General features: G+C 41.3%; 1 long non-coding RNA gene across 1 annotated transcript; it reads left to right on the top strand.

Moving 5' to 3' along the window:
* Positions 1-3,454: 3,454 nt before the first annotated feature.
* Positions 3,455-4,533, top strand: LOC121400372. The gene is made up of 3 exons (XR_005965703.1): positions 3,455-3,610; positions 3,702-3,792; positions 3,894-4,533. It is a non-coding gene; the product is annotated as an uncharacterized LOC121400372 (long non-coding RNA).
* The last annotated feature ends 4,463 nt before the right edge of the window (positions 4,534-8,996 follow it).

The raw sequence follows: 8,996 nt of genomic DNA, 5'->3' as shown, positions 1-8,996 counted from the left end.
TGACACATTTAAAGGCATAGTGTCATGGAAAAACATGTTTTTTCCAAAACACATCAGTTAAAAGTGCTGCTCCAGCAGAATTCTGCACTGAAATCCATTTCTCAACAGACAAACAGATTTGTTGATATTCAATTTTGAAATCTGACATGGGGCTAGACATTTTGTCAGTTTACCCAGCTGCCCCAGTCATGTGACTTGTGCCTGTACTTTAAGATGGAATTACTTTCTGGCAGGTTGTTATTTCTCCTACTTAATGAAACTGAATCAGTCTCAGTGGGACTTGGCTTTTCCTATTAAGTGTTGTTCTTAGATCCTCCAGGCAGTTGCTATCTTGTGTTAGGGAGCTGCTATCTGGTTACCTTCCCATTGTTCTGTTGTTTGGCTGCTGGGGGGTAAAGGGAGGGGTGACATCACTCTAACTTGTAGTACAGCAGTAAAGAGTGATTGAAATTTATCAGAGCACAAGTCACATGACTGGAGGCAGCTGGGAAATTGACAGTATGTCTAGCCCCATGTCATATTTCAAAACTGAATATAACACAATCTGTTTGCTCTTTTGAAAGATGGATTTTCAGTGCAAAATTCTGCTGGAGCAGCACTATTAACTGCTGCGTTTTGAAAAAAACATGTTTTCCCATGACAGTATCCCTTTATGCACCTCCATAGATGATTCACAAATGATCTCTCTATTTACCAGGAGACACTGATTGAAACTGGCAATACCAGCTGCCAGGATGAAGAAACAATAGTGGAGGACCTGGGCCCTACCATCATCCAGGAAGAGCTGGAAGAGAGCAATAAGGTTTGAGCTTGACTGTCAAATATATTTTCCCCCAGTACAACATTAAAGCGTTTTCAATTTATTTTGGCCCCAACATAGGCCCCTATCTGATCAAATCCCACAAAAGATTATATAGGCCCCTGTTCCCTAATACCTAAATTGCAAATGCACAGGTGCTCAAAATGCAAGTGCAATAAAATCCATATTTCCAATCATGTGCTATTGCAGTAGATGCTACAGTGCAGCCATGATTATGCTAGAATTATGAGAAAAATGCTGCATTTATGGCAAATATTTGTTCCTTATCATGTTTTTCTGTCTTCAACAGGAAGAACAACTGATTGAGCAGAAGGAGGAGGATGATGATGAGGAGGAGACATCCTCTAACTCCAGCCACTGCCAGGTAAGCAGAAAATATGCAACAAATATAAAGCTATATTTTAGCAGCTTTCCTAGAGAGCCAAATAGATGTGATAAAACAAGTTATTAATGACACATTTAAGCACCTCCATAGATGATTCACAAATGACCTCTCTATTTACCAGGAGACACTGGTTGAAACTGGCAATACCAGCTGCCAAGATGAAGAACCAGTAGTGGAGGACCTGGGCCCTACTATCAGCCAGGAAGAACTCAAAGAACAACTGAGTGAGCAAGAGGAGGATGATGATGAGGAGGAGACAGCCTCTAACTCCAGCCACTGCCAGGTAAGCAGAAAATAACCAGCAAATTCAAATCTGTATTTTAGCAGCTTTCCTATAGAGCCAAATAGATGTGAGAAAACATGTTATTAATGACACGTGTTTTTATTTAACAGGAGTCAATACAAAAAACTGGCACTGACACCATCCAGAACGACTGCCCAGAGGAAGAACAGCTGGACAGTCACTTCAGTGAGAATGAGGCTGAGGAAATTGTTGAGGTTTGAGCTTATTTAACATTAAACCATTTCAACCTATTTTTGGTCCATGCATAGACCCCTTATCCAACTAAATGCCACAAAAATGTTTTAGCTCCCCCTTCTCCCATAACCAAATGTCAAATGCAAATACACCCGAGAAGAACATGAGAACTGAAAACCAAGATCAAGGTCGGTGTTAAAAAGATCAAGAAAACACCCAAAAGAAGTTTGAGCAGAAATATCTAATTAAAACCTTTTTTTCTCAATATACATTTAAAGAGGATGTATGACCTCTTGCTAATTTTACTCTATAACGAGCTGCTCATGAAAATCATAGATATGTCTTAATTCAAACTATAGGAAAAGTAGAGTTGACACAAGCCCTTTTAATGAAACTCATATTGAGAAAGGGAAGATATTTCCCCGTTATACACCTTCATTCAGGGTTCAGAGTTCAGTTCATATAAGAAAAAAATGTATCAAAGTGATACCAGAAAAAAAGGAGAATCCATTATACAGATTATATGTGCAAAGCAGTGACATTTCTACCTGTTGTATTGCCCCCCAGCATATTAACCTTTCCATCAATAATAGTTTTAACTGAACTCATCTGATAAACGTTCTTTTTTCTTCCCCAGGAGGATGATGCATCTCCTCTTTCCAAGAAGCTCCCGGTAAGGAAATATTACAAAACTGTATTGTGGAACACTAAAAGCACAATTTTCATGGTTTTACTTTATTACTCCAGCCCTCTGTCTTCTCCCTTAATATACCATTTACAAGTTTTCCCTACACCACCTGTTTATTTATTTATCCAACTACATTATATTTTTTCAATATGAATATTTTAATATAATTATGTATCATGTTTTGAAATACAATTTTACCTTTTAGGAACCCGGGAGATTTTTAAAGTTGGGCGAGCCCATCGGAGAGGGCAGACTTGGACCAATTCATTTGGTGAGATATTTCATTCAATGTCGTCTTTTTGGATGATTTTCTATTTCTGTCACTTGGTCTTATTTTCTATAGTATTTTCCTTTCTGTATTTATTGTGTTTCTGAATTAGCCTCTAAACCTTGCTCTAGTCACATGCAATATCTGTTGGCTTTATCCATCTGTTAAGTTCATAACAGAACTTCTTTCTTCTTTTGTTCCAGGGATGGCACTGTGAGAAACAAATGGAGGTGGCCATCAATATTATACCCAACAGGGAGGTAATGACTTCATACTGTTCCTATTATTAGATACTAATAAGCCTCTGGTTGCACCTATGTTATGATTATCAGTAGAAGTAGAACATAATAACCAAATACTGACATGTCCCCAGGTCTGTGCCAGTGAAATGCTCTTCTGGGTTTAGCAGATGCATTATAGAATGGCAGTAATAACCTGATGGATGGAATTGTTTGTCATTTTTTATAACTAGGTTGGGGTATTTTAAATGTTAATTGTATCCATTTTATTTTATTGTGTTTCTTTTGTTTGAAACTAGAATGAAAAATACCTCAATGATGAACTGGAAATTCTCCCAAAGCTTCCAGGCCACCGAAACATCATCGACTTTTATGGGCCTACTATCACAACACAAAGAACAAGTCAAAATCCCAAGGTTTATGGGTAAGGAAATGTTTATTCAGATAGGTAAAACTTTATGGACCAAATTGGCCCATCAAGAGAATTAATATAAACTTGTATTTTACATGGAAATAGGATTAGTTTGGTAAAAATGCACGTCACCATATAACAGCCCAGTTACATGTCATATATTGTATAACTGTAGGCAATTATAGGCTTTATGTTCTTTATTTGTCTTCTAGATCTCTCTGGAACTTTTTGAGGGCTCAGTCAGTGGCCTCAGGGAGACAAGGAGAAACAATTCACTGGGCGAGAAGTGGACCTCGTACATTTGCAAAGAGGTCTTAAAGGTATGTCATACGGGAACCTCTCTGCTTCTATTCACGATTTATGTCAATAGTTAAATATTTATTTCTCACTTTGATTTTATTCATTTCCCAGGGTCTGTGTCATCTTCAGAAATATCAGGTCATTCATCATGACCTGAAACCTGAAAACCTCAGGCTGACATCATCCGGCGATGTGAAAATCTGTAAGTAACACTTGCAGATAAACAATAAATAGGTTCTTTCATTATTTATTGTTGGACTGAATTTTCAACATTAGAATTAATGTTTTGTCATTTAATTTCAGGTGATTTTGAATTTGCCACCATTGGGAAGAGGAGTTCCAGCACCAACGGGACTCCTGCATATATGGCTCCCGAGGCACTTGCCTGTCTCGTAAATGACAATCTGGACTATGACCACAGGGTATTGTTACCTTTATTTATTCTGTATATCGGCTACATGGGGTGAAGCACATGCAATGTTTTGCTCACTCATTTCACATAAGTCTCTCATAACAGTGAAAACAAAGTTGTAAAGTACTTGCCCTGCTATGAGAGGGGGATCTGAAGTGAGAGAGAGAAATTCTAAGTGCAGGGAACAAGAATGGAACAAACCAACCTCATTTAACTACTTCTTCTTTTTGGGTTTTTCTAACTCTGTGTAACATCAGACTTCTCTCTGGGGCTCTGTTTAGTGCCATTATTTAGGAAAATGACATGTTTTCTATCAGTACAGAGTGGCATAATTCTAATGGGTGTGTTATTCACAGTTTCACATAGAGCCACTTTCAGGGGGTGGATTGAGAGCAGAACTATCAGAATAATCTATTACTGGAATGCTTTTAATGTTCCCTGTATAAACTCTTGTCTAATATTTGTTTTTTTCCCTATATTTTGATATGTAGGCCGACATCTGGTCATTGGGAGTCAGCGCCATTGAAATGGCACAGGGCTATATCCGTAAGTAACTCTTATCATGTGTCTGTCCCATCATCCATAAAGAATTGTTACTAAACAATGACAGAGGGTATTAATTAGGGATGCACCGAATCCAGGATTCAGTTCGGGATTCGGCAAGGATTCGGCCTTTTTCAGCCGGATTCAGATTCGGCTGAATCCTTCTGCCCGGCCGAACCGAATCCGAATCCTAATTTGCATATGCAAATTAGGGTTGGGGAGGGAAATCGCAGGACTTTTTGTCACAAAACAAGGAAGTAAAAACATTTTCCCCGTCCAACCCCTAATTTGCATATGCAAATTAGGATTTGGATTCGGTTCGGTATTTGGCTGAATCTTTTGCGAAGGATTCGGGGGTTCGGCTGAATCCAAAATAGAGGATTCGGTGCATCACTAGTATTAATGTGTCTTACATAGAAAAATGTTGTATCCTTTGTAAATTAAGCAATGAATTTTACTAAATAGTGTCATTATCACCATGTTCTTATACATTATTTTCTTCTAACCTGTAGCATACGGCAATCTGAGGGGCCACAAGCTGATCAACAGAATTGTCAAAGGTCCTGCTGTAACACTCACGGGAACAACTGGTGAGTGACTTCCCTGAAATAGGAAAAGAGAGTGAGGGGGAGGTGGGCAAATTCACATGGGGTAAGGGGGGTACAAAAGAGAAAGAGAGTTGGGGTGAAAGAGGGGGGAATAGGCAAGGGAGAAGTTATAGGGAGGGATCGGGAGCGACACCATCAAGACTTACTGATTGGTGATTAATGATTAATTGGTGTCAGTGAGTTCCTTAAAAACAGGGAGGGTTATGGGATATTCAGAGCACATGGCCTGCCTGGTGGGTTCTGATTCCTTTTAATAGTCTTTTTATGGCATGAACTGTTTCATAAAATATTCTATTTATAACATGAACAATTATAATATTGACTCCAATTGTGTTTTTTTCCCAGGAGTGAAGAATTCTACTTCTTTATCAGCGAGTGCGTGCAGAAAAATCCCAATAAAAGACCCACCGCACGCGAGCTCCTCGGGCACCCCTTTATTACTGGGCTCCGTGATGAAATGGGTGTGAAGAGGAGCATCGCTAAACAACTACAGAAAGGGTGAAAGAACTAAAGAACTGAAGAACTGAAGCACAAAGGCACCATCGGGGGGAGGGACGGGGGCATAAGGGGCCCATTTGTCATCTTGGGCCCCAGTTATAACATCTTGGTCCCCGATGGCAGCCTACAAGAAAGAAATATGGAATCCAACAAAGAACAACATCTATTTGATTGAAAAGAAACAAATAAACTATTCATTATTCATTTGATTTATTTGGTTTTATTTTTTTTTCAGTCCATAATTGTTTAGTTTCTTGTATACTGACACAAGGGGAGACCTTCTTAGTGAGTAGGACAAGTTATTTACAGACAAAGTTCTAAAATAATAAATAGAATAAAATGTATTTGGGCAAATCCACTATTATTTGTAGAATAATAGTGTAGAGGACCATAAATCCTCAAAAAGCAGCTTTCTAGGGCTCCGGACGGCCAAGATAAAATTGCGGCCTAGTACCACGATGGAAGTTGGGGACTTGTGTAACCGCCAATCCAGCGGCGGGCCCGTCCAGAAACTGCATGTGAATTCACCCGGCCAGCACCTAACCGGACACCAAAAGAGATCCAGGTACAGGGAAAGAGGGGCTCCTTATCCCTCTGTACAAGGTGTACAACAACTGAGACCCCAGGGGCACTCTCTCCCCCAAGCACATAAGAAAACTATGCAGGAGACCCAGCCACACAGACTGTTTATACAGAGTTAAGTCAGACAACAGCTCCCAGATCACACCTGCCCAGCCAGTATAAGGCACAGGGACAAAGCAGAGTTCCAGCAAAGGAGCCCCACAATTAACCCCTTCTTGTGAGACTGATAATCCACTTGTGGAGACCTGACAGCATATGTGCAAAATTGCCATTGCAATTAACATTAGCAGTCATCCCTTTTTCTGATAGAAAACACTACTCCGCTGTATACTCTGGCAGCAAAGCCAATTCAAAGAAGCTCTGCTCTGGCTCTGCTAATAGAGTACCCCCACTCTGGGTCCTGAAAGGCCCTAAATTAATGCAGACATGAAGCACTGATGTTACTGTAACCCGGTGATCAAGGCATTGCACACACACCTCAGGCTGGGCACATACAGAGGGACATCTAGCGCTATATACCGTGATCTGAGTATGGGCAAATACGGCCCCAGACAGAAAACTCTTGAACAATATACCAGGAAGACAGATAAAGGGCCAGACTCCCACCTAGGGACATGGATGATGGATCAGGGGAACCTGAATCTCCAACACCAACTCCCACTCAGCAAGACCACAGAGTGCAGATCTTACTCGCAGCCATAGCTGAGTCTAAAATAACCCTCTTCATAAAAAATTGAAGAACTGAAAGTGAATGTTTCATTACTAAGAGCAAACTTGCAAATGGTACGAAAAAGAGTGACCACTGCAAGAGACGTATATCTGGGCTAGAGGAGAGGTGTGACCCACTACTCAATCAGATACAACAACTTACCCAACAGATACGCACCCAGGCAGATCTCCTGGAGGACTATGAGAATCGCCAACAGAGAACAACCAGAGATAATCAGCCTCCCTGAAAGATCTGAGGGTAACAACCCAGAGGCATTCATAGAGAGCTGGATAAAAGACACCCTGGAGTGAACAATCTGTTTTGTAGTGGAGTGGGCTCACCGAGTCCCAGGGAGGCCCCCTATTCCTGGGACACCCCCTAGACCCTTCCTGCTGCGCTTACTGAACTATAGAGATGGAAATACCATCCTGGCACTGGCAAGAGACAAATGGGACCTAATCCATGAAGGTAACAGGATTGCAATATACCCTGACTACTCGTCTGGTCTACAAAAGAAACATAATACCTTTATGGAAGTCAAGAGAAAATTGAGGGAATGGGGATTGGCACACGGGAAATTTAAAAAATGATTGTATCTCTAGCGCATCCCCAGTGTTTTTGAACCAATGTGGGTGTGGTTGGACAACATGCCACCCCCTAAAATCCTGCTGCCCAAGGCCTGGGCCTAGGTGGCCTTTCCACAAATCCGGGCCTGAGAAGTCCTCGACCCATCAAAGAAACCAGAAGGGTTTGGGTAGGTTCTTAATTTTCTTCTCCCACTGAATAACTTAGACACAATTCTGAGACATTGACAGAGGGCCCCCGACCCCCTCAACAGGCACATTCTTATACACTTGATAATGTATGGAAATGGCAAAACTCAAACTTGACCCCGGAACTTGACATCAGAGAAGGGCAATAGGGGTGCCCTTAGGTAAGGCTCTGGACTATGTTTCAGAACTCTTTATTATTCAGGGACAGTAAGATATCCTGTCACTCTAATGAGATGGGGTAGGAGGGCCAAGCTATAACAATTGGCAAACATATATATAGGGTAGAGGCGACAACTCCTGATGGCAATGCCATTGATACACCGTTTACTTGGTTCATGAGTTCCTTTTTGTGAGAGGTCTCCATGCTACAGTTACAGTTCAGGGTAGTTACAAGGTTGGCCAGGGTGGGTTTTGGGACTGTTAATGTTACTATGCAACGTTATTACTATTACATGCATGTTGTATTTTCTTAATTTTACCCCCCTCCACCTCCCCCAAGGCCATGGCCTGCACAACACTATCCTGCCAATCTCACCCTAGTGGCGTGGTGGACCAAGTGTAGGGGCCCTAGCCAAATCTTTTTTTTAATAACTTGTAGGGGCCCTGACCAAATGTTTTTTTTAATAACTCGTAGGGGCCCTGACCACTAATGCTTTTTTTTTCAATAACTTGTAAGAGGCCCTGGCCACATATGTTTTTTTTAAAAACTAGTAGGGGGTGTTACAGCACTAAGCTGGGAGAGGACGTGGGCATAGGGTAGGACTCACAAACACAACTCCTTTTAGGGAATGAGCTCTTTATTTATTATGGCAACTTCACGTAACAGGTTTTTCTCAGAGTCTATGGTAGCCAGCCTGCATTCAATGAGTCTGCATGAGGATAATGCCAGGGTTGGGCACTGCTACTGCTGGTCACTGGAACATGTGGGTACAGATGTGATGGTTTACAGCTGGGCAGTCTCTGTGATCTTCCATTTGTATAAAAAGACCAACAAATTGGAATTCTTAACAGCCATCTTTGTAAGCCAGAAAGGGAACAGCCCCTGTTGTAAATGCAGAACAGGGTTTGAGTCCTTCTACCAACCACAAAGGCAGCTTCCACAAGAGCCAATCACATGATAGGCCAGGCATGCCATTATAAGGACCAATCCGACCATGAATTATAATGGTGCCAATCACAGCTAATACTGTTTGGCCAATGGGGGTGCCATTTGGTGAGCATGCCCAGTTTAGTCTGAATGTAGGATCCAGACAGTACACAGCTCTTGGGGTCATCTATGTG

The sequence above is a fragment of the Xenopus laevis genome, chromosome 2S, assembly GCF_017654675.1.
Source record: "Xenopus laevis strain J_2021 chromosome 2S, Xenopus_laevis_v10.1, whole genome shotgun sequence".
Classification (NCBI taxonomy): Eukaryota; Metazoa; Chordata; class Amphibia; order Anura; family Pipidae; genus Xenopus; species Xenopus laevis.
This window is presented reverse-complemented; position numbering and strand designations above follow the sequence as displayed.